The sequence below is a fragment of the Lactuca serriola genome, chromosome 5 (genome assembly GCF_051521515.1).
Source record: "Lactuca serriola cultivar US96UC23 chromosome 5, Lser_US96UC23_V15, whole genome shotgun sequence".
In the NCBI taxonomy this organism is placed as follows: Eukaryota; Viridiplantae; Streptophyta; class Magnoliopsida; order Asterales; family Asteraceae; genus Lactuca; species Lactuca serriola.
Window position 1 is genome coordinate 236,349,141 of NC_136412.1, and position 27,864 is coordinate 236,377,004.

Consider the following 27,864-nt stretch of genomic DNA (forward strand, 5'->3'; position numbering starts at 1 on the left):
TGAATCCAAACCAGAGTCCAAAACGAACACTCCCAATTCTAACAAAATAAAAGTCTTCACCATTAAAAAGAAAGATGAAACAACTTTAATAAAACGAACATATCTAGTTGACATCTCTCTTACTGTTCCCGTTCCCATGAAAAGCTCACATGGACCCAAGAAACTTTGGGTTCCTAAATCTGCTTAATTTTTGCAGGTTATAAGTGACGAGCAGTTTGACGAGGAATGGTACATCGATAGTGGCTGCTCGCGTCACATGACAGGGAGGAAAGAGGAGCTTAGGGAATACAGATCTCTTGCAAACGGTGGCAACGTTAAGTTTGGAAATAACTCTTTCGGCACTATAAAGGGATACGGGATGATAACGAATGGTGACTTTACAATAAGGAAGGTGGCTTATGTGGAAGGACTCCAACACAACCTCATCAGTGTATCTCAGCTTGTTGGAGGTACAGGTCTCAAAGTCTCATTCGATGATGAAGGTTCTGAAATCATAGAGAAAACGACAAAGAAAGTGATTCTAAAGTCAGAGCGAAAGGGTGAAATGTTTCCTCTGAACATGAAACCCATCAAAGGAAACCCAGCCATATGTCTGTTATCAAAAGCTCAATCCGACGAAAGCTGGTTGTGGCACAGAAGACTCTTTCATCTCAACTTCAAAGATATCAACTGACTTGTCACTGGAGGTCATGTTAGGGGTCTTCCATTGCTCAAGTTCGACAGAGAGCATTTGTGTGCTGCATGCGAAATGGGAAAGCAAAGTCGTCAAAGTCACCCATCTGTAATCAACACAAAAGTTGTTGAACCACTCGAATTACTTCATATCGATTTGTGTGGTCCTTCATCTATCGAAAGCATCGGTGGTAGCAAGTATATTCTTGTTATCGTTGATGACTTTTCCTGATTTACATGGGTGTTCTTTCTAAAGCTCAAATCTGAAGCGACTCAAAAGCTGAAAGTGTTTATCAAGCAAATTGAAGTCCAGCTCAAGAAGGTCGTTCGCAACATCAGGAGCGACAATGGTCTTGAATTCAAGAACAGGGAGTTTGAAGAGTTTCTTGCAGAAAAGGGAATTAGTCATAATTTCTCAGCTCCTTACACACCACAACAAAACGGAATAGTCGAAAGACGAAACCGATCCCTGTGTGAAGCTGCCCGAACTATGCTAAGTTTCGCTTCCTTACCTCTTTATTTTTGGGCTGACGCTATTTCTGCTGCTTGTTATACACAGAACAGGTCCTATCTCAATAAGCGATTCACGCTCACACCATATGAGATAATAAATAACAGAAAACCCAATGTGAAATTTTTCCATGTGTTTGGCTCAAGGTGTTTCATCTTTAACTCTAAAGAACACCGCAACAAGTTTGATGTCAAAGCCGACGAGGGAATCCTTCTGGGTTACTCACTCACATCCAAGGCGTACAGGGTCCTAAACAAACGTTCAAGAAGGATTGAAGAGACATACTATGTGACCTTTGACGATAGCTATGTCAAGAAGCTACAGGCCATAGAAGACACTGCCGGGGAAATCTTTCCTCAAACTGGCCAAGTCACAGTCTCGATCGCCAATTTATACGAGAAATTTATGGAACTCTTTGACGAACCTGAAAAAGCTTCTCTCTCAGAAGCAGGTGCAGCTGACAACAAAGTTGATCATATGAAGCAGATTGTCGAAGATGCTGCAAGAAGAATGCATGAAGGAGAATCGCCCACTGACGAATCTCCATCCAACAATGCTTCAGTCGAGGGGGAGCCAAGTTCTCATGTCGAGGGGGAGCCAAGCTCACAAGTCCAGGGGGAGCCAAACTCTACATCTTCAACCGAAGGTTCTTCACCAACCGAAGGTGCCTCTCCAACCGAAGATGCCCCTCCAAACGAAGGTGCTTCAACGTCTGAAAGTCCAGCACCACAAGAAACCCCTGAACCTCATGTTTCTCAAGACTCATCAATTGAGGGGGAGCATGATGATATGACGCTTGATTACAATAGCCAATCTGAGCCAGAAGAGATGATCAACGCTGAACTAGATCCAACCTTCGATCCGAATTACCCTCCTCTTACCAAATGGACCAGAGATCATCCTATCTCTCAAGTAGTTGGTGATGTATCTGAAAAAGTTCTAACCCGATCTCAACTGAAGGCAAAACAGACATCCTTATTTTCAAAGGTTGAGTTTTGTATGTTTAACTCATTCGTATCCAAAGTTGAACCGAAGACAGTGAACACTGCCCTCGATCACTCTGATTGGGTTCAAGCTATGCAAGACGAACTGAACGAGTTTGAAAGGAATAAAGTCTGGCGCCTCATTCCAACTCCTCCAGATGCTTCGGTTGTTGGTATCAAATGGGTTTTTAGGAACAAAATGGACAAGGAAGGTAATGTCATAAGGAACAAGGCTCGTCTGGTGGTCAAGGGATACTGTCAGGAGGAAGGAATAGATTACGAAGAGACGTTCGCTCCAGTAGCTAGGCTAGAATCTGTTAGAATATTTCTGGCCTATGTTGCTCACAAAAACTTTGAGGTTTTCCAAATGGACGTCAAGTGTGCATTTCTCAATGGAGAACTCGAAGAAACTGTGTATGTGGAGCAACCTCCTGGGTTCGTGAACGAAAAATATCCAAATCATTGCTATATTCTGGATAAAGCTGTGTACGGCCTCAAACAAGCTCCGAGAGCCTAGTATGAAACGCTTACAAAATTTTTAAAGATGTCTAAATTCAAACAAGGTTCGGTTGACCCAACCTTCTTTCGCAAAAAGGAAGGTAACCACCTTATGATAGTTCAAATTTATGTCGATGACATCATCTTTGGCTCCACGAATCCCAGCTTAACAGTTGAATTCAGAAAGTTGATGGAGACTAAGTTTGAAATGAGCTCAATGGGTCCTATTAACTTTTTCCTTGGTCTAAATATAAGACAGGGACCCGAAGGTATCTTTATCAATCAGGAAGCTTACACGAAGACTCTCCTAGCGAAGTTTGGAATGATGGGCGACTCAAAAGTCAAAGTCCCAATGGCATTCGGCACCAAGCTTACCCCTTCACTAGATAAACCGGCTGTCGATATCACGCTCTATCGTCAAATGATAGGCTCACTGATGTATTTAACTGCTAGCAGACCTGATATCATGTTTTCTGTGTGTTATTGTGCTCGATTTCAGGCTAATCCACGCGAACCTCACATGCTGGCAGTAAAGAACATCCTACGCTATCTCAAGCGAACCACCTCCTTAGGTCTATGGTATCCATCCAATTCAGGCTTCTTCGTTCAAGCCTATTCTGATGCTGACCTTGGAGGATGTGGACTCGACCGTAAAAGCACAACTGGTGGCTGTCAATTTCTTGATGGGAAGTTGGTCAGCTGGCAATCCAAGAAACAAACGTGTGTGTCGCTGTCTACTGCCGAAGCGGAATACATTGCCGCTGCATCCTGCACATCCCAAGTGATTTGGATCCAGAGTCAACTTCGAGACTATGGACTCAATATGAAGAAGATCCCACTATATTGTGACTCTGAAAGTGCAATTAGGATCTGTCATAACCCAGTGCAACACTCTAAAACCAAACACATAGCACTGAGGTATCACTTCATCAAAGATCATGTGGAAGATGGAAATGTCGAAGTTCACTTCGTAAGAACCACTGATCAACTGGCTGACGTCTTTACCAAAGCTCTTCCTGAAGCATCATTCAATAAAATATTGCAAGGGCTAGGTATGATGGAATCAGAGTCAGTACCTCACACTACCTCTCAACCTCAAACGTAAGAAGCGAAACCAACCGAACGTTCGGGTTCGGTTCAACCATCTGACTCGCTCATTTCTTCAAAGGTAGTTTTTCTGAGTTGAAATTTTTTTTGTACAAAATTTGTTTCTCTTTGTGTAAAAAGTTTTTCCAAATTGCATATCTAATCTTCGGTTTTCCAAAATTTTCCTGAACCAAAACCAACCGAAGGTTCGGGTTCGGTTTTCCAATATTTTCCTGAACCGAAACCAACCGAAGGTTCGGGTTCGGTTTTCCAAAATTTTCTGAACCGAAACCAACCGAAGGTTCGGTTTCGGTTTTTCAAAATTTTCTTGAACCGAAACCAACCGAACGCTCGGGTTCGGTTTTTCAACTTTTTCCCAACCGAAACCAACCGAACGTTCGGGTTCGGTTTTTCAATTTTTTCCAAAGTTTTTTTTAAGTCGTATTTTTTTTACTCTTTTATAATTTTTTTTATATATATCAAAACTCCAAAAATATTTTATTTTTTTTGTTTTATGTGTGGTCATTTGTTTATGGGAATATATTTGATGACTTACTTAAGTGTCGCTAGAAGCATGCTGCTGTATGTGTCCCAAGCCTCATAAGATTTTGAATAATAGCCTTCATGACCTGGTATACACAAACCTTGTCTTCCCAATAAGGCTAACATATTTATTCTAATCGTGAGCTACCTCACTCTTTTCTCACATGAGTTAAGAGTTTCCTGCTTGGTCCATATGTTCGCAGCAGAGGTACTATGATTTCTTACACCATCCCCATTATACTTCTCCATTACATTCGTTTCATCAACGTAACCCTTGAGACTCTCAGAGACTACCACTACGAGCTGAGTGAAACCCAAAATTCAACACCAACGAATTGACGGTGACCAATTAATTTGATCAAGAATTCACCAATGAATTGACGAATGTACCCTCATGAAATCTCAATTTTTCTTTTGAGTGATTCCCATGAAATTGTTACACACCATAACATTTCTTCCCAAGGGATCCAGTTTTAAATTTTCATATGAGATTTCATGTTAATCAAAGCCAAAACAAAATCAACTCCAACCTACTTGTTCAACAGACTACACCGGTCTCACAAGTACTTTGTTCACTTTCTTTCTTATATCAAGAATAGAATTGATGAATCAAAGCGAACCCACCCTTAATTAGCCTTATTAAAAGAAGCCTTTAAACATTTATTAATAAATGTTTGATCATAATTCAACGGGATTCCACACTAACACTTTGAGGTCTCTCTTGACCTTGAAGGAAGAGATTCGTGCCCGGAATCATCAGTTTCGTGTCATTATTGACATCACATAATATCCTAAAAAGAGTTGCTTTATTTCCTTTTCTTTTACACTCTTTGCACGAAAATCCTAGATTTTCCAAAATTCCGTTACTAATTATTTTACAGGCTGGATTATTACTGGATGGTTACTAATGAAGTTGTGGTCAAAAATTAGCCACGTGGGTCATTAATTGAAAACAGTCGTTTAAAAGGGGATAAGACAAAAAGTTGCTGACTCGGCGGGAGTTAAAAGGATAGAAATTCAAACGACGGTAAAAAGGAGGGCGCGTGAATTTGAAACGGCCGCGCTTTTTCTGACACTTAAAGGACGCGTGTGCGATATTGAAGCGTCATTACTCTGGCATTAGAGGCGCGTGTGGAAATGGAAACAGTTCCTCTCTCTGAACCGGCGCTTATTGGGCGGCGTAATCCTAGGAATCTGACACTCTCTCTCCTACGTGATCATCGCACGTCCCAACTGTCACCAATCAGTCACTCACAAAAACCCGCTTTGTATTTCCATAAGAGATTTGAAACGATTTTTCTCTCTCCTATCACCCACTATAAAAAGCCATCAACACCACCTTTTACCTCTTTACTGCCCCCATAATTTTCCAAAGCAAAAACACTCCCAAACACTCTCCCGTTCATCTTCTTCTCCAAACCTGCAACAATGGCTGAATCTTCTTCTGTTCATGCAACTTCTCAGATTCTTCCCATCCGGCCCCAACAATGCCTTGTCATTGATCTGAACCCACTGGCGTATGATTCCTACATGTCGCCGGTCATAGAATGCCTCAAATACTCCCAGCTTGCTCCTGCACTGTCACGGATTGAAACGGTGCTAATGTTGGCTTTATCACAGGTCTATGCGACGGCTTACTACGACAAGGCTGTCGACCGGGTATTCTTTCAAGTGGCAGAACACAAGACTTCGATTTCTCGCCCCCGTTTCTGCACTATGTTAGGGTTTGCTGCTGACCCATCGCGAGTTAATCCGGAGACTATTCCGATTGGGATGTTGTACAGCATGTTTTACAACATGGGCTACACAGAGGTTCTCACCTCTGTGGCCAAGTTTAAGAAGTCCTGCCTACCGCCCCAGTGGAATGGGTTATTTACAGTTCTCTTCAAGGGATTGTCAGAGAGGAGCTCAGGATCTGACGGTGCAAGTCGTCTTTTCCTTTCGATAATGTACGGGGTGTACAATGGGATAAACCTGGACTATGGGTTTGTCCTTTGGCAACAGCAGATTCAGAGCCTCTCTTCCTCTTCCCGACACTCTGAGGTGTCGTTGGCCCGATTCTGGATCTTGATCACAAGATGGGCCATGGACAAGTTCAATGTTCCAACAGCCGATGGTGCATCGATGTCTTCTATTGGTACGTTTCATACCAAGAAGATCATCGTATCCGATGCATCAAAATTCTCATTTATTGGCTCTATCCCGGAGTCGATGTATGCCGATGTGCCCGCCGATAGCAGACTGATCAGGACGATCAAGGAGTTTAGGCCAACTGGTCCGAGGGAACTGACACCGGACATGCTGCGATCGATTCATGATGCCGATAAACCGGTGGCCAGGGGCAAAAAGGCAGAGAAGGGGAAGCAAGTGTCCAAAGCTCCAAAGGGACCTTCTCCCAAGAAGCGAAAACAACCGAAAAGGAGGAAGACCCAACAGAAGCGAAAGCTCGTTATTCCCTCCTCTTCTAGCGAATCCGAAGGTGGGAGTTCGGACTCTGAAGGATCACAAGGAGACGAATCTCCTCAACGAGGCAACACACCACCTCGGTCCCCAACCCCAGAGATGGAACTTCATCAATCCCCAGTTCCTTCACCTCCACCCACAATTCCTATTTCCATTCCCACCATAAACCCCACTATTCCCCCAACCTCATTCCCTATACCTCCACCCATATTCACCACATCAACCGAAACACCACCAGTTACCGAAACCCCTCCTGTAACCGAACCACCACAAACTCAAACACATACAACCGACCCTACCCATACACAACCACCACCCGAAACTAACCCCCCACCCACTCAACCTAAACCAACCAAACCCATAACACCCCCAGCTTCACCACCACCTCAATCTCCAGAAGACGCCTCCGATGGCGACGATCAGTACCTTGGTGGTGATCACATGAACTATGATTCGGTCTACTATAGTCTGTTTCAAGTTCAGAGTGATGAGGAGGATGATGCTCCTGTGACAAAGAAGCATCTTGGCGAGCTTAACGAGAAGGTTGATCAACTTCTCGCCTCCTCTTCCAACCAGCAGTCATCTTTTTCTGAAGCTGCCCTTCAGAAGATCGTTGATGCCTTCTCCACGGCTCAACATGATTACGTGGCCTCTGCAACTGCTGCCATCGACGCCTCCACCCGAGCCTGTGAGGCTGCGATCGAAAAAGTCGATAAACTATTCAATGACGCTTCCGTCCTGCTGAAGTCTTTGCAGGAGAGCGCCGAAGCCACTAAGACAACTCTGGAACCAGTTGTTCAACAATTGGCCAAGTTTGTCTCGACGGAGCTGTCTTCGTTCGCTACTCTCAGACAACATCTTAGCGACGACAACTCGGCACTTCGTGCCTCCATCGATGCCCGCCTGGCAAAGCTACAAGAGGATCTTGCGGCAGAAAACTCTCTGATGGACGTCTTGGCGAGTAAGACTACTGCCCTGAAGGTCAAGAGCACGCAGCTTTCCAACTCCGAACAACAATTGGAAGCTCTTCGATCCGAGAGGGAGGTCATAAAGACGTGTGTTTCGGATGTCCACGCAGCTCTATCAAACATCCTGGAAGCACACGACCCCATCCTTAACCACTCAGTGAGGCGTACCCTCGCTGAAAAACTCTCTCCGGCCATGGACCTTTTAAGCAAAATTGAAGGCCTACCGAGTTTCGTGTCCATTCCGAAACAAGGGGGAGATGAGAAGAAAGGATCGAAACCACCTCCTTCCTCCAAAGCTACTCACACAACCGAACCACCCCCAACTGGTCATCCCTCGGGTTCGGGTGTGAAGAACAAGGGCAAAAACATAGCTGAGGGAGGAGATGAAGATGAAGATGAAGATGAAGACAGGGAGACCATTGCTGACATGTTAAAAAGAAAGAACAGTCGCAATGCTGAAAACGATGCCAGTCGTGTGGCGCGTGAGGCTGAAGAAGCCGAACGAAAGCAAAAAGAAGCCCACGATCTCCTTGAGAGCCGAAAGTTGCTCTTCCCTGCCTGGACCAGGGATTGTATGATAAAAGAGGCCATAGAGACTCCAAGCATACTATGGCTCGAGCCGGTGATATCATTCGACTGCAACAACTCCATCGATTCGCAGTTTGATATGCCGCTTACTTGAAAGGCGTTCATCTTCCACGCCTTCTCTAACATTTTTGAAGTCCCGCATCCGAACGATGAGCTTGACAGGGAGCTCATTGACTTCTACCTGGAGGCCGCTCGCCCTCAATACCTTACCTGGAGCGCCCAGAAGATTGTTAGTGTTCGGGTGCTGAAGCCTTATGTCGTGGGGAGATTCACAAACGTCAAGTTCAAGCTTATTCGTGGATCTGCAAGAACCGCTCACATTATCACCCTGGCGGATCTGCCGAATCTGAATCCTCATGACTGGATAGTCTTGTACAATATCTTGCTGACAAATGAAGCCGAATATGGTCCCATCATAGACCATGTCAAAAGGATGTTGGCTTGCTACATCATGGAGGTTGCCCTAATGGATCAGGAGGTCGCCACAGTTTTTAAGAAGAAACCGAAAGTAGCACCTGTGGGATCGGCCAGCGATCTAAATCAAATGCAAATGGGCAAGATAGATCCGAGGCGAAACTCAGTAATGTTCACTAGAGCCGAAGGACAGAAATGTCTCTTCGCTTTAGCTGACAAGCACCTTTACACCACAGCTTGCTTGGAACACGTCTTATCAATCATCAAGCGGTGTAAGGAGAATTCGGCTGATGATATCAAGTACTTCAATGATATGATCAATTGGTACATTCGGTTTAGACAGACCATCCTTTCCATAACCAAGTGTCTGTTTAACACCGTGAAGAAGAAGGTACCAGCTTCAGCTGCCGGCCCAAGTCACAAGTGAAGGTCTCGCTCCAAATTGACGCAAAGGGGGAGATTGTTGGGCTGGAGATAGTTTTGATGTTGCGTCTTTTAGGCTCGTTAGTTTAGCCTTGTATTCTCCGGTTTGGGCCTGTCCAACCGAGAGCCTTTTATGTATTGTATATAAGTTAATGCTTGCATGCATATTAGGTTAACGTTTTAGAGATTATCGATATAGCGATTCATACAGAGTACAATATTTTCTTTAATCGTTCCTGTAATCTTCTAATCCTCTACAGTTGATGTTCTTAATCGATCTCTTCTGAGGATTTTATTTAATCATTCGACACGTTTGATTCAAGCTGATTTGTTCTTATTATTGCGTTCTTACTGTTTTATTTTCATATACTTGTTCAAGATCTAATCGATCTTCATAGATTAAAAGTTGTTTTAATCCCATCACAATCGGTATATAAGGGCATAATTGTAATTTTCTATATTTTGTAAATTTATGTGTCTGATATATAATAATAATACTTTGTTTCTTTTTTCTTCACAATAACAGTTGAGGCAAAAAAAGCACTTGCAGATTTACTACAGATGCAATCAGTTCATGTAAGTTAAAATTCTAAATTTAATGTAGAGTTATTAGATAATTATTATTATCTAGTTAGTTAGGAATTGTTTCCTGATGCTTCTCTTCCCCCTGTTGTAGATGGTCTTCTATGGTTCATAAATGAACTAGGCATACAAGTGATGGATTGGAAAAAAAATTGTTACCTGTCGTAGATGGTCTTCTTATGGTTTATTTATTTATGATATAACGGGGATGATTATGATAGGAGCGGGGTCTTCTTGGACATCTGGAGTGAGACAAAGCAGCATAATTAAAAGGAGGCCTTTGGAATATTGGAAAGGAGAAAGACTCTTATATGCTTGAGTCCATAACAGTAAGTGCACAATGCACTTCATTTTTATCATATCTTATTTCTTATCACTTGACATAAAAATTTGAAGTGTGTGTGTGTGTGTGTATATATATATATATATATATATATATATATATATATATATATATATATATATATATTAGTAATTGTGGAATGAGGTAGCTATTTTATGTGAAAAAAATATGGATGGGTTGGTTGTAGGCCTGCCTTACTACTTGTTGGCTTTTGTAACCAGCAAGCATTCATGGATTAGGGTTTCATGAATTGAAACTGGGAAAATAAGGCATGTAAAAATGTTGGTTTTGATGGTATGCAATCACATTCCACTTCTAATTTCTTGCTTTTCACAATGATTATATATATATATATATATATATATATATATATATATATATATATATATATATATATATTATAGTTTACAAACTGTAGAATGTGTTCAGTAGTGAATCTCATAGGGACAAAATGGTAAATCTGCAGGTGGTTCAATCAATGTCATTTAGTAATATTTGGAAATACAACCTCTGTAAGTTTGACTAAAACCTTCTTATTTTGTTTACTTTTTAACTTTGTTTTTTGTTTCATTTAGTAATAAAGTATCAAATATCAACAGTTATGTGGTAGTAATCCTTCCGAGGGGGTGTTTGTTGGGCTGCTTCTTTCAATGTCATTAACAACAGTAGTAAGTAAAATCTTACTATTATGAAAATCTTTTCTTTAAACCTACCTTACTGACATGTAGCTGATTAAACATTAATTTAATTATGCAGGTTTTGAAGTTTTTGATGGAAAAGAATAGTGTTAATGCTCTTCATAGAAAAATATGTTGGTAGTTTAGGAAATTTGGCTAATAATTTAGTTAATTATATAAAAAATGTTGAAATGTTACATTTGTCTACTATTGGAATGATTATTTGATGTGTTACATTTGTCTACTATTGGAATGATTATTTTTATGACATTAAATTTTGTGCAATGTATTGTATTTTTTGTATTGTGAGACATGAAATGCAAATTTAATTTGAAAATCAGTAAATCTATAAATAATATTTTTTAAAAAAATTAAAATTACGATACGCAAAAATGTGTGTCGTCTTCATTTATGACATGGCCTTTCTTGATACGCATTGCATGTCATTAACACGCGTGTCGTAAGGTTACGACACGCGAATGCGTGTTGTCTTCCTTTATGACAGGGCCTTCCTTGATACGCATTGCGTGTCGTAAACACGCGTCGTAATTGCGCGTCGTAAATGCGCGTCGTCTATAGACGACGCGCAAAAGCGTGTCATCTCTCTTTATGACATGGCCTTCCTTGACGCGCATTTGCGCATCGTCTGAGCCTTTTACAACGCGCACTAAGCGTCGTAAAAGGCTGTTTTTCTAGTAGTGACCATAGTTGTCGAACTTTGACATCCACAAAACGGGAGAAAACGAATTCTAGGTAGTTGATTGATTAAGTCCTTAATAAATCACTCAAATGAGATATTATGGCTAGGACCCAACACAATACGCTACAACCTAGAAAAGGGATGTCGTAATCTAGTTGCAGAATATTTGAAGGTAAGTGAATGACGATTCACTAATTTCCACCATGAAAAACGAAAAAGAAATTTAATTTTTAAATCTATGAAAACTCGTAGATCCTTTGAGATTCATTGAACATTTCAATAGCATGTTTAAATCTCGATATGCCCCTTTAGTTTGTGACTGGGATGCCGAGGATCACAAAACGGGTGTGAATAACCATGCAAACTTACATGGTGCCCTCACATGTTACAGTCACCTATTCGATGTGCCGGTAAACCACACACGCTCCACCGAACTATGACAAACATTGAGTCACCCTTTGCTACCTTTGCTTAGAACCATTTAGTGTGCCGGTAAACCACACACGCTCCACTAACGTCTTCGTAAGGGTACAAAGTGTAATTTCATGGAATTGCATCAATTCACTTTGTCTAAGTAACTAAGATTGGGAATTTGTAAAACATTTAGTTACTTTTGTACTTCCTTATACTTATAATGGAAGGTTTTGTCCTATCCTACCCATTCGGCTAACGACCCTCCACTAGTCAAGAGTGCGGTGGGTAAGAGTGGATACCCATTTAATCGCCATTTTATAGGCAATTTCCTTAAACACCCCTCATAGACCAACTTCGTGAATAAGGCCTACTAACGGTAAGACTGACTTTACTCATACATATATATAATGTTAGACTTTTAATGTTATATATAGTATAGGGTGTATTTTACACTTTTAAAATACTAGGTGGTCAAATTTAACAATTATACTTTTAACTTAATTAAATTGTAAACCAAAACTTTTATGGATTTATTAAACCTCTTTTAATTATACACCTTAATTAATTAATAAAACCATAAGGGTGTGATTTGAACTTTTCAAAACAATAATAGGATTTTAGAATTTAACATTCCTAATTAAACCTTTTAATCAACTTTTAAATTCCAAAACTTGAGGGCAAGTTTTGAAACATTTCAAAACATTTAGGTTTAGAATTTAAATATACATCAAAAATAAACTTTTAATCAAAATTTAAATTCCAAAACTTGAGGGCAAGTTTTGAAACCTTTTCAAAACATTGGGGATAAAATAGCAAATAATCTAAATTAACATTTAATCACATAATTATCCATATTTGATTTATTTAATAATTTCTTGCAAAACAATTTACCAATTTAATCAAAATAATTAATCAATTATCACATAAGGAAATAAATATTTTATTAATTGATAAATGTCTTCAATTAGATCAAGAATATACTCATATATATATCATAAAATCGGATTTATATTGATCTAATATGATAAAGGCAAGTATCTCAAAGATAAACAGCAAGAAATCCCGATATTTGCTCTTTCTGACGCTTGGACTCGCCGAGTACCCCAATGGACTCGCCGAGTACACTATGGGACTCGCCGAGTCCATCAGAAAGATTCACAAAAATCGAATTTTTTAACTTGAACAAACATACAAGGCATCAATTCAATAGAAACCAATCAAGGCTCTAATACCACTGATGGGTTTTGGTCATAAGAACATCCTATGTGCTCATACAAACCCTAATGCTTGGATCTAGGTTTCTCTATTCTACATGCAAGTTATCCAATACTATAAACCCTAGATCTAGCATATGATAATCAATATAACATATAATTAGGGTTTAGATCATACCTTGATTGTTATGTAGCAATAACAATCTCAAACCCTTCTTGTATTGACTTTAGAAAGCTTAGAGTCACAAATGTCACTCCTCTAATGGTTCACAAACACCAAGAGCAAGAGGATGAAGAGGAGAAGAGAAGGAGGCTACCCAAAACGTGTGGAAACCCTAATTAATTAGTTCACCACGTTTTTGGAGCATAAGGGTTCTATATATAGTGAGGCTATTAGGGTTTTCTAACAAGGAAACCCTGATTTGGATGCTTAAGCCCTAAGCAACCCATGGACTCCTTTCCTTAAGGGCCTTGGACGATTTCTAATGGGTTTCCCCATAGAATTTATCCACCCTTATAATATAAGGCAATCCATGGCTCAATTGCAATTATCTTATAATTACAATTCCAGTCCCTTAAGTTTAATTAATCTCTTTTAGTCACAAACTTAATTCTTATTAATTCTTGACTAATATTAACTAAACAATATGATTTCTCCTTTAATATATTATTCTCATAATATATTAATAAATCATATTTAATCCTTTCTCTCCATAATTCATCCTATCAAGTTGCTTTGGTGAAGGCAACCCAAAAGGACCATGCACCATAGGGTCAAGTACATACCAAAATAGTTATGGACTTAGACACTAATCCAACAGAAGGCTGATGAAAGGAATGAGAATCGAGACATAAGGATGCTTAAATAGGGTCCAAATCCCAAAAATTAGGGTTTGGAATCCTGCCACATGCGCCATACGTATGCAATGTACACCTAGAGTATGTGCCACACACCCATAAATTACAAAAATGCCATTATGGGCCATTTTGCAACATTCTTCTCACATAAGGGCTAAAATGCAATAAGTTTTCATACTTAGGGTTAAAAATGGAAATACCTTAATATCAAGATGTTACAAATATTTTCATTTCGTAATATGAAGAGGGATGTCATAGTGATATCACAAAAATAGTTTAGATAGCTAGAAACTTTTCACCAATTTCATTTATATGAAACACCTAGATCTTTTGAGATTTTCATTGATGTGTTGGTTAACCATAAACACTACATCAAGAATTATAAACACAAGTTGTTTCTATAGTCCCACATTAGTGTGTCGGTTGACCACACATGCTCAACTAATGACTCATATGGAAATGATGTGCGTTTTCATGGATTAGCATGCAATTCCATATTTTTCCTAACGTAACTTGAATGAGATATTTTTTTGAAAGGTTCTAATACTTTATACCATTATCATTTTAATGAGATTATGTCCCATCGAACCCGTTTGGCTAACAACCCTCCACCATACAAGGGAACGGTAGGTGAAAAAGACACACATTTAATGGTCATTTGATAGGTCGTTTCCTTATACCCCCTTTATAGCATGACTTTGTGAATGAGGTCTGCTATTGATTCAATTGACTTTTCTTATACATATATCAATTAAAGTTTTAATGATATATATATATATATATATATATATATATATATATATATATATATATATATATATGGTGTATTTTAAGACCTTTTTTTATAAAAAAAATATAAGGTTTAAATATTAATTATCTAAATTAATCATATAATTAATTAATCAATTTAAACCAACTTGATTTAATGTTTATCTTTTAATTAAATAGATGATTAAATTAATTAAATCATTTAGGAATTAAATAACTATCTTAATTAAAATATTAATTAAAAAATTCAAATTTTATCATATCCTTCTTGTTAATAAGGTATGGAGGCTAGGTTTTCAAGAAGCCCTAACAAAACTTGAAAATTACAAGAGGCTAGGGTTTACTTTCTATAAAACCTAGTCTTGATCAATTCACCTCACGTGAAATCAATTGAAAATCCTGACTCTAATACCACTGATGGGTTTTATAGGTTATCAAATCATGTAAAGCGGAAAATCTTAACACTTAAGTTCACATGGAACCTATAAGGATATATGTTTTCTATAATTAATATCAACATACAATTAAAATCAAGAACCCTAGAGAAATCCTATAAATTTTAAAAATTGCAAAAGTAGGGTTTACATACCTTAAGATTTATTATATAAAATAAACCTTTTGCTTCCTTCATTTGCACTTCAGGAAGCTAACACCAAAAGTTTATTGCCTCTAATGGCTTGTACCCAAACCCTAGCAACTAGACGACAAGATGAGAGAGGAGAGGGGATAGCAAATTGAGCTATTTTGTTGAGAAATCAAGTGAAAGAATAGGTACTTCAAGTGTGCTATTTATAGTTGCTTAAGGAAACCCCCTTGGAAACCCAAAGAGTCCTTGCATGATTTATTCTAATTAACCTAGAATTAAATCCAAACTAATTCTTATTAATTTATTATTATTATTTCCAATTAATATATGGATAATATAATATATTAATAAATAATTTATTTCAATTTTGAATTAATTTATTATTTATATAATAAACTAACAAATTATCCCCTCTCTTTCTCTTTCCAAATGTCATTCTACTCAGTTACTAGTTATAAGGGAAACCCCAAAATGGACTTTAATTCTAATTCAAGTATATACCAATTTAATTATGAGCTTAGACGCCTTAATCCGACAATTTCATGTTTGAATTGATTAAACCATAAATCAGATCAAATCTAAAACTACAACTCCATTGAATATCATATTGTCATTGCAAGCTTGTAAGCTCAAAATCAAACAAAATGGGACTTGTAGATTCATAAATTGAACTAGAAACTTAAATCATAAGTTTAAACAATGACTCTGATCTATTAAATATGACTTGAGCATATAGAAATTACGATAGAGTATTATGACAAAGCATTATGACAGAGCATTATGGTAGAGCATTCTAACAAAGCATCGTGATGGAGCATTGTGGCAGAGCATTCTAACAAACATCGTGACCTAACATTGTGCCAAGGAATTCTGAAAAAGCATTATGACAGAGCATTTTGACAAAACATGATGGTTGAGCATTCTCACATAACATTATAACAGGGTTTTTCTGACAGATCTTTTTGGTGGAGCTTCCTTAAAGCACTATTATTCATAAAAATGTTGGTGTTCCTAAAATCACTGGTGTACCTGAATGCATTATTCATATTGTAGGATTCGCTAGTTCCATTATTTGATGGAGAAAGAATTGGTTCATTTCACTAATGGAGAAAATGCTAGTTATTTGGTGCAAAGGTGTTCTTGTTGCAAATATGTTCTCCAAAGTCAAAGGTTGAAGATTCTAGAAGCAGCTGCATGGAAATTTGTGATTTTTTTGACACCATTCATGGACCTATGGGTTGATAGACTTGGACCATTAGAGTTTTAGGTTTGATCCATAGTCTATAAATAAGGATGTCTGCTAGTCATTTATTAGTATCTTGAATCCTGAATGGCTAAGTCGAATCTCTATTGAATTGTACTTGTAATCTGTATTTGAAAAGTCTTGAATAAGAATACTTCCTCTTACTCGTAAACGTCGTTCATCTTGAACGAACAACATAAATATTATGTGTTTTTGTGTGAGGTTCCATGAATTATCCGATTTACTTCATAACAAGTGGAATCAGAGTTTCAGTTTGCAATTTTGTTGTTTGAAAATGTCAACCTACAAGTTTGTTTTGGAGAAATTTAATGGTTTAGATGACTTCACTTTGTGGAAGGTGAAGATAAGGGCAATCTTGGTTTAACAGTTTCATGCAACAATTTTGGAATGGGAAGAAAAACTACCACAATACATGGATACTGAGAATAGGATATATATTCAAGCAAAAGCGCACAACACTATTTTGTTGAGTCTGACAGACGAAGTACTGCGATAGGTTGTGATTCAAACAAGTGATGGTGAGATTTGGGAGAAACTTTGTGACAATTATCAGAATAATTCTATCACAAATAGATTGTATCAAAAGCAACTCTTATATACTCTTAGGATGCCTAAAAGTACCTAAGTGAAGGATCATTTGTATAACTTCAATTGTATCATCTTGGATTTACAAGGTGTGAATATAAAGAATAAATATGAAGATTAATTACTTATAATCTTATGTTTACTACTAAATTCGTATGAGAATTCTGTTGATACCATGTGTTATGGCATGTCAACGATTACTATGAATGTTATGAAACATTCTTTAATGTCCAATGAGCTAAAACCAAAGGTGTCACTTAGTGGAGATGTTCTAGTTTCAATTTGTTCGCAGGCAGATAAAGAACATTTGATAGAGGTGGTGGTATCAAAGGGAAGTCATGTTTTGTATCTACATCTCTAGCTAAAACTATATGTTATAACTGCAAGAAAAAATGGAAATAAAAAAGAGATTATCCACAACTGAAGAAAGAGAATCTTAGTGTTGAATCAAGCCGTAATGATATTGTGTTATGCTTGAGGATAGTTCTGATGAAGATGAAGATTTGATTATATGTAGAACTAGTTCTATAGATGTTTTTATTTTAAACTCGAGAGTATATGATCATATGACTCATAATCATGATTGGTTCAAGTATTTTAAAGAGTTTAATGACATGATCAAGATGAGTGATGATAGGGTATATAACTTCATAGACAACGGTAGTATGTAGATCGAGATGCATGATCGTATGGTCAGAAAAATTGATTGGTGTTATGTTCCAGATCTTTAGAAGAAATTGATTGCTCTTGGAACTTTGGCGAAGGGTAAGCAGAAGTATTCTGGTGAGGATGACTTGGTAAAAGTCTCCAAAGCTGATCTTGTAGTTATGAATGGAAAGTTACAACATGGAATTTATTTCTTGGAAGGTTGCAGAATGAAAGGAACGGTGGTTGTATCCTAATCCTTGAATCATTATAATGATAAAACGGAATTGTTACATCATAGGTTGGGACACATGAGTGAGAATGGTATGCCAATATTGAGTAAACAAAGGTTGTTTCTTGGAGATGAAACTGTACAAGTTAAATTATGTGAAGTTTGTGTTCAAGGGAAGAAATGTAGGATGGAGTTCAAATCTGTCTAACACTCAATCAAGGAGATCCTCGAGTATGTTAACTGAGATTATGGAGTTGCTCTCTAGTGAAGTCTCATGACGGATGTTAATATTTTGTGTCCTTTATCGATGGCTACTCAAGGAATGTTTGGGTGAACTTTATGAAGACAAAAGATAAAGATGAAGTTATATGTTACTCTTTTAGATGATATTTTAGGGGTTTTCTTCTTTAAGATGGTCATTCTGTAGAAATGGTAAAATCAACTCTAGTGAGGTATTTTGCACACTATTGTGTTAGTAGACGACATTCAACCTCTCTTTTGTCTTGTCGTTGTATAAATGTAAGAAAAAAAAAATACAAGGGTATGTGTGTTTGTAGAATGGGGGTTAAATTGGTGGCAATCTTACTTGCATGCAAGTTTGTTGTTTTGTGTCTAGATTTGTGCTACTTTCCTTTCTCTAATAAAAGTTAATTGTTAAAAAAAATATTGTAGGCACGCTAAGTGATTGAATCAAGTAATGTTATGTGTTACAAATTCTAAAAAATGCATGAATGATCATTGCATACATGGAAACACAATGTGGTTATGGATCAATAAATTTCAAATGTTAAAATGTAAGATGCTATAGTATTATTTTAGGTGATGCATAGACTATGGTTTATGTTTGCTAAGGTCCGGGTAGATATGCTTGTTTTGTTAAAAAATTCCATGAATTTGGAGGTTGATATTATAGAATTTGGTTAGTTTTTAGCTAAAACCGAACCATAACCATTATACGTTGTTAATAAATTTTGGTAGTCACTGGGTATTGGTTAATGGTTTTTGTCGGTTAATAGTTATAGTTAATAGTTATTATTAATTAATCATAATGGTTAAAAATGAGATAAAAGTAAAAAATACTTTGCTATAAAAACTAAAAAACATAAAGTACATTGTTATAAAAAAGTGAGCGATTCAGTGTTTATAGCATTTTTTAAAATGATAGTAGATAATTTATATCATTTAGTTCCAAATAATTATATTTTAAATTTTAAATTTGAAATGTAATTACATACCATATATTTAATATTATATTATAGTAAAAATATTTATTAATGTTATTGGTTCAATTCGGTTTTTAGTGGGTCGGTTTGGATGAAAACCATTATAGAACCATATGTATGTGGTTAATCAAAAATAAAAACGGCACCATCGTTTTTTAGTAACAGTTCGCTTATTTCGGTTAATTTAATTTTGGTTCGGTTTTTCAGTTAATATGTTCCCTCTTAACTAGAATCATGATGTATAAATGGAAGTATTTTCAATTGGTTCTTAATTTTCAATGTAAAGGTTTTCATGAACACGTTTATTTCCAAGAAAGTTTGAGATGCAACAAAGATAGGTTTATTTATTTTTTTAGAACTATTTACACACTGACACTCGCTATTATACTCTCAAATCTATATTTTTATCAACAACGAGACTTGAATTGTCAACTTTTGGGTGATTAACATCAATCCTTAAACTCTTGAGATGGCTTATTATTTATATAAGTAGTTCATTGACAACCACTTGGGTTGTTGTGACTTGGTAAGGCATGTGAAATATATGGTGTGTAACCTATTGATCTATTTTCAAATCCTAACACTACTTAGCCCTAGTGGTCATGATGGTTCGTTTGCAGTGACTTTAGGGCATGAGACAAAGCCTCATATTTACAGCGGAAGATTAGTCGGTCCACATAAACTGCCTGAAACCCTCGATAGAAAAGTTCTTTTTCAAAAAAGAAAAAATAGTTCATTGATATATTACTTTGTGAAAGAATTGTGTTCATTAAATTGCAATATGCGTGGTCTAAAAAACTTCATACTAGTTTTCGTTAAATAGTTTTCTCAAATCAATGAAAATAATGCATATTAATTGCATTTTTGATGTATCGATTATTCACTAGCACCCATAAATTATGGGCCATAATTATAATTAATGACTATTGACTACGGTTATGTTTTTTTCCTGAATTAATAAAATATGTAGAATGGATAACGATATTTGTCAGCTAAAATTTTTACTGATATAAATATTGTTTTTTATTCTTAGACTGAATTTCCAACAAATAACTATTTTATTCTTATATTTAATACTTACACGTAACAAAATTACGATTTATTTAATCAACATTATAAATTAAAATCGTACATTATCACATTAAAAATCGAAAAACAAGACTAGCAACTTAAATTATATATATATATATATATATATATATATATATATATATATATATTTCAAAATCCACATAATAGTTTCAAATCCAAATATTTGTCAAAAAAAATAAAAATAGAGATGCCTATGTTTTGGGGGAAACATGAATTGTTTTTCGAGAATATAAAGGTAATTCTAGATAAATAAATATCGAATTACTATTTAATGTTCCAGACACCCATTTTTTAAGGCTATGTTTGGCGTACTAGCTGAAAAGCTAGCTGTTGGCTGAAAAGTTAGCTGATAGCTGAAAAAAAATCAGCTGTTAAATAAAAAGCTAGCTGATAGCTGAAAAGTTAGCTCATAAAAGATAATGTTTGGTAAAACTAGCTGAAAAAACTAGCTGAAAGATATAAAATGACAGAAAAGGACATTTAAAAATTGTTTTCGTATAATTAATTAAGGGGTATATTTGGAAAATTCTAAAAAAACTGCTAAAAAGCTAGTCTAAGTAGCTTTTTAAAAAGCTAGCTTGAAAGCTACTTTTTGGCTTGCCAAAAATGACAAAATAAAAAAGCTCGAAAAACAAGCTAGCTTATCAGCTAGTTGTGGCGCGCCAAACATAGCCTAACTTAACTCATTAGGATATTTTGTTTACGTTATATTAAAAAACAATGACTATATATAGTTTAACCCATTAAGGCATGTATAAATTAAGTGCACTAAATCCCAAAAAAGTAAAAATAAATAAATAAAATCCAAAAAAAAAAAAAAACATTTAAGAAATTGGTGATTCAAAAGTTTTTTTTTTCAAAACAAATAGAAACTTTAGTTGGATGCTAAAAGGAAAAAGAAACATAATTGTCTTTTAAGTTTTAATTATATATAAACCTCCCTTAGTTAAACGTAAGTGGATGCTTGTCTTTTGGAAACGTGAGTGAAAGAGATAAACCTTCCTTAGTTATTGTTGTTTCTATCCTATTAAAAATTGAAACCCTCTTTTGATTTTGTGGAAACTATTTCAAGAACCTCAATCATTGCTACTTAGGCATTTTACATTCATAATTGACTAGAAAATAAGTGGGGTGTCCAATGCCATATATATTTTCAAGATGACAAATTGGATTTGAAAAAAAATAAAATATTGAATGTCTGTTTATTATTGTATTTATAATAATTCTTAAAAAAGACTACAGTGATTGATTAAGATCTAAAAGCATCTAATGAAATATTGATTGCTTGCATTTAACCCATAAAATATATTTTACCAATAGAGATGGTAGTTTGTTTATATCAATTTTATTAAGTATTTACAGTTAAATGTCTTTTAAATTTTAAATTTTATACAAAAAAATATTTCATTTAATAGCATTTTATTTCCAAATTTTAGTTATATTTAAACTTCATATCTTTATTATTTTTTACTTATTACTTATTAGTTAATTTTATTTTAATTTTCAGATCAAATATTAAATTTATAATCCATAATTAAGTACTTTCCTCTTCACAAGTTATGGATAATTGTATCTCTGGTCATTATGTCCCTATCGATAATTTCCAAGAACAGGTCCATGCTACCATTAGGATGAGGCCATTATGGAGTGATGTGCCTCTATTTTATGTCATCAAAGATGGTATGTTTTTGTTTCATCTCTCCACTTTTTTTATTTTCCGTCGTACATTTACAATACTAATGGTCGATGTTTTTTTTTTTGTAGGTTGTTGAAGGGACCTTTAGATGGTGATGCATTGAATTAGGATGGCGAGCATCATTTTGTAGGAAAGGGTTGGGACCTCCAGAGAAATAAACCGAGATATAGATGTAATCATAGAGGAACATTATGAGAATGTAGCTCAGATCCGTCTTTCCTTAACGCTAACGGCAGACTACATGGACGTGGGTGCCTTTTTTACGATTACACGTGTTGTTTATTGTCTTCGAGGCAAATTTCCAATGGAAGGTTTTATAGGTGCTCTTGTTACCTCACCTACTTTCGAGGAAAGAAAGGTTGTGTTGGGTCTTCATTCGTGAGACCCTTCTAACTAAGATGGGTTGTCTCCTGCTCCGATAGTAGTGACCGGAGATGTATATTATGAAAGGTATCATTCATCCTTATTAGACGTTTTTCTTCTATGGAGTGACCCGTTCCTAGTAAAATCCTAAAAGGCAAAGGTATTGATATTGGGAAAGCTATGACATTTTGAGGTCTTTGATTAGGTGGGTGTAGTAAAGTTTTATATCGCTTTGTGCAATTTCTTGCAGACTAGACATATATCTTTATCTAAGCACCTAGTAAGTCAAAGCGTATGGCCCATTTGACGGATGAGAAAGAATGCATATAAGCTAAAGGTTGGTTAGAGGTCTTGTAGGTATGCTCAAGATTTAACGGATTTGGGGTATTTGGTTGATTTGGTTCTAAAGAAGAAGGTAACATTAAGTGAGTTGGAGATGGAGATGAACTAGAGAAAAAAGGAATGGTGTTCCCTTCACTCAAAGTTGAAGACCTCAGAGGATTTTCTTCACAACATATCAACGAGTAGGGTAGAGATTATGAATATAATGGCAATCTTGCAGGGAAAAAACATGAATATGGTCCACCGTATGGACGGGGTTGTTGTGACATCCTTATTTTCACGGCCAGAAAAGATCGATTTTATTTATGCTTTATAAAAATCAAAGTATCTTTTAATAAAAATGTTGCAAAATTTGTTCCCAGAAAAACATGATAAATATATTATCAAAGCATTTCCGAAGAAATTTATTTTTATTCATTTTAAAACATTTGGGATGTCATCGTCAATACAGAAACATAAGCATAATCAGATCTTACATTCATTTACACTAGTGATCTACATCTCTTTTAAATCTCTCAGTGTAAAGTAGCTTCATATCGACACCTGTGATACAAATAAACTTGAGTGGGTCAGGTAGGGAAACCTGGAGAGTACATAGGGTTTTCAACCCACAATAATATAATTATTATGTTTAAACATCAAACAATCAACCAAATTACCCATCCCCATTATCTTCTTTACTCTTAAGGATCCACCTTAAGAATCAGCTATTTCTCGTTCATTTATTCCTAAGGATTATCCTAAGGAATAGGTACGAAGTCCTTCGTTGTCAATGACACAGCTGTCAAGCACAACTGCTAATATTGTCATTTAGCGCAGCTGCCAAAATTATAACATTCTCTATTTAGGCGCAGCTGTCGATATTGTCCTCTAGGCGCAGTACCAGGGTCTAGGCACTAAGCCTGCATAATCGCTAGGGTTTATCTTGTTTATTGACAGTATCATTTTTGAGAGTGCACTCGTAATACATGTCAATGGGCTTTTAGAGTACACCGGTGAACACATCGTTTACAACACCTACAGGTTGCGAGCCTGCTAGTGTTCCACTGGACTGTCTAGCATAGTCCATGGTTGTTATCCATACTCTGCCAGATGACGGGGCCAACGCTTGGGTAAAAGGCTTATCTCATTGTTTGCCTCTCACCCTTATCTCATGGTCTATATCACCTCTCATCTCATCATCCAACTCATATTTCATCTACCCAAGTTTTACCCAACATATTTTGTAGATATAAAATACATATACAGTTTAAATAACTTAAAACATGTATAAAATCGTTCATCCAACATAGATAGCAAGTATAAAGATAATATGCACACATAGCATGTAATTTATATAAAATACTTCATATCAATGTGTAAAATGAAAGTAACTATGCACTCACTTGTTAAAGTGATGATTCCAAAGTCGTGCAGCGCTTCGCTTCTAACGATTCTATTTTCCTTCAACGAAACCTAACATTAATATTGCTAAGTTTTAGTCTAATCTTTATTGCGGCTAATTATTAGTCTAAATTCATCATTAACTCAAACTCTACTTCATAATCTATCAAGTAAGGAACAACCATGTAGGATTATATCGGAGGTAGGGTCTGTTTGGTATACAAAGTATACTGTTTGGAAATCCCACTTTAAATACCTCACTAAATCACAGCCTAAATATCATTCCCGTAAGTAGATCAATCAGTATAACGACTTTGAATCACTGATAAATCTTATTTATAGGTTCATAATAACGATATTATATTTATATATAAGCTATATTTAAAGTATTGTAGGCGTGGTTCACTTACAACAGGTTTTTCTCAAAACTGGGCTCCGCCAAAGCAGAGTTTCTAAGTCAAAGGCTTTTCTTTTCGGAGCCGTCAGGCGCTCCGGGGCTTCCGCCTCATGCTAGGGAGTTACCCTAGGCTTTGGGGGTTAGGGAGGCTTAGAGAGAGTTTCTAGAGAGAGAAAGAAGGGTTTGAAGGTGTGAGAAATGAGCTTCACCCGACACCTCTATTTATAGGCTGGAAAATAGCTCTACTCGTCGAGTCTATACCACATGTTGCCTTCTGGTGGCTCGCCTTGGGGAGGAAGCGACGGCCAGGATTTCGCCACGTCACCCAATTTCGCACAGCTCATTCCCAAATTAGAAAAATCATAACTTTCGCATACGAACTCCGTTTTTGACGTTCTTTATATCCACAGGTAGGTAAAGACAAGATCTACAACTTTCCTTTTGACTTTGTCGGCTAATTCTTGACCTATTTTAAATTTTACAGTAAAAGAAGATTATATTGTTAAATGACCACGTGAAATTCATAACTTCTACATACGAACTCTGTTTTCGTCTATCTTTTTATCGTTGAGCTCCTATTAATGATATCTTCAATTCTCATTTAGGTTGTGTTGACTAAAAAGCGCTCGATCTAAAATTTGAATTTTGGGTTGTTTACTGTTATGCAAAATCTTAGAAAAATCATAACTTCCTCATAAGAAGTCAGATTTGGGTGTTCTTTTTTTGTATGTTCTTGGTTTAACGTACACTACAACTTTTATTTATATCTCTAAGGCTAAAAGGTATTTTTATCAAAAAATCACTTTTTACGATTCCCGGTGCCGTGCCGGTTTTGCCGTAAAACTTCGACAGGTCATAACTTCTTCGTTATAACTCGGATTTAGGCGTTCTTTACATGTACGGAACCCTTGTCAAACATACTATAACTTGGTTAAGATTATTTATTCTAAATAATCTTCTGTTAAAAATTCATTTTTGATGCTTATTGTCTCTAAATTGACTAGCCCAAAGCTGTGGGCGTTACAATTATCTCCCCCTTAGGATGATTACGTCCCGGAATCATCAACAAAACAGGGCTTGTATAATGACTCCATACGCTATCTATTCATCCTAGGTAATAATCGTAACTTCTATATTCCTTCGAATCAGTATCTAACTCTTGGACTTCTGGACTGCAGGCGGTGATCGATCTTGCACCCGCTCTCTATCTCACGTTGGACTTTCAATCGTGACCTTCAAGTCACAATATCGTTCCTTATTGAAGACTCCCGCTCCATCGAAAACAGTCTTTACTTCGATTACCATAACAGACCGATGGGACATGTTCTAATGACATCTCGTCGTATGATGCAACGCTTCGACTCAGGTCTTTTAGAGTCAAATTCCAGAACGAATATACCTTCCTTCATGTTCTAATGTGATATAATCACATTCTAGCATGTATCAATTCTAGGTACAAGCTTCTAATCTTAACAACAGTTGCGATACTTCCATTGATCGCTTTGATTATCTTTCACTTCATTCTTCTGACTTAAGTCAAATGCTACATCGATCTTGGTTCTCAGAACCATGTAAAATACTCATCTTAGTTGGAATCGACATTATATGAACACTAGGGTCGGAATAATAATCATCTTCTTAGTTATTACCGAAATGATGGTAATGACATACATGAACAAAACGGAATCAATTACTAGCGCCTTGGTAACCTTGTGACTTTCCCTGATCCAAGTGTGATTCCTGTGCTTCCAGTAGTATAGGCCGCTACTACCTTTCACACCTACTCATACTCGTCCCAAGTATTGTCTCGCAGTTCTCCAAGTTATTATCACAAAACAATTTTAACACATACAAATGTGTCCAAACAATCTTATAATTTTCTCTAGACTCTACTAGGACTTCTTCCATGCGTATCTTCGATCATCGATTCTGCTTCAGCTCGGTTGGTGATGGAAATGTCAGACGATGGGATAACTTCATGGATTATACCTAAAATCTTTCTTTTTGCTAATCGAAAGTGTACTTCTGTCGTACTAGACGTATTATTTATTAGACGTATTCTAAAGACAAGATATCACTCTTATGATAACTTCCGATAGGTACTATTCAATATCGTAAGCCTTCTCATTTCTTCCATTTACTCAATTCACTACGAGTCTTCACCATGATATTCTGCACACCAAAGCAGTCGTTTGGTGTATCGAGACGAGAATAAAGATAAAGGAAGGTTTAGACGCATATTCCTCCTTATTACCTCGAAAAATTATATGTCAGTTTTAATATCGTAATTTAACGTTTAGAAATCTGAACACATAAAATTTCTAGATCCGGTCGGCAACAGACCATAGATCCGGTCAAACGATAACATAAAACATCACAAATTATTAAGCACATAAAAGCATCTTAGGCATCTTACCTAATTAAGCTAGTGCTTGTATCTATTCAGGCGTACTTCCTAAAATATATTAGACACACTACTTATGATCATCGCGTAGCATTCTAAGTTTAAGTCTAGAAATAATCCATATTCCAAGTTTGCTTAAACTAATTCTCTGATACCAACTGTGACATCCTCATTTTCACGGCCAGAAAAGACCGATTTTGTTTATGCTTTATAAAAATCAAAGTATCTCTCTTAATAAAAATGTTGTGGAATTTGTTCCCAGAAAAACATGATAAATATATTATCAAATCATTTTCGAAGAAATGTATTCTTATTCATTTTAAAACATTTGGGATGTCATCGTCAATACAGAAACATAAGCATAAACAGATCTTACATTCATTTACACTAGTGATCTACATCTCTTTTAAATTTCTTAGTGTAAAGTAGCTTCATATCGACACCTGTGATACAAATAAGCTTGAGTGGGTCAGGTTAGGAAACATGTTGAGTACATAGGGTTTTCAACCCACAATAATATAATTATTATGTTTAAACATCAAACAATCAACCCAATTACCCATCCACATTATCTTCTTTGCTCTTAAGGATCTACCCTAAGAATCGGGTATTTCTCGTTCATTTATTCATAAGGGTTATCCTAAAGAATAGGTACGAAGTCCTTCATTGTCAATGACACAGCTGTCAAGCACAGCCGCTAATATTGTCATTTAGGCGCAGCTGCCAGAATTATGACATTCTCTATTTAGGCATAGCTGCTGATATTATCCTTTAGGCGCAACTAGCATCGTTTAGGCACTAAGTCTGCATAGTCGCTAGATTTTATCTTGTTTATTGACAGTATCATTTTCGAGAGTCCACTCGCAATACATGTCAATGGGTTTTTAGAGTACACCGGTGAACACATCGTTCACAATACCTACAGGTTGCAAGTCTACTAGTGTTCC

The 27,864-nt window shown here is 36.4% G+C and overlaps 1 long non-coding RNA gene across 1 annotated transcript; it reads left to right on the top strand.

Annotated features, from left to right (window-relative positions):
- The first annotated feature begins 22,049 nt into the window (after positions 1-22,049).
- Positions 22,050-23,074, top strand: LOC145051494 (uncharacterized). Its single transcript, XR_013683654.1, has 2 exons — positions 22,050-22,551; positions 22,642-23,074. It is a non-coding gene; the product is annotated as an uncharacterized LOC145051494 (long non-coding RNA).
- Positions 23,075-27,864: the final 4,790 nt, after the last annotated feature.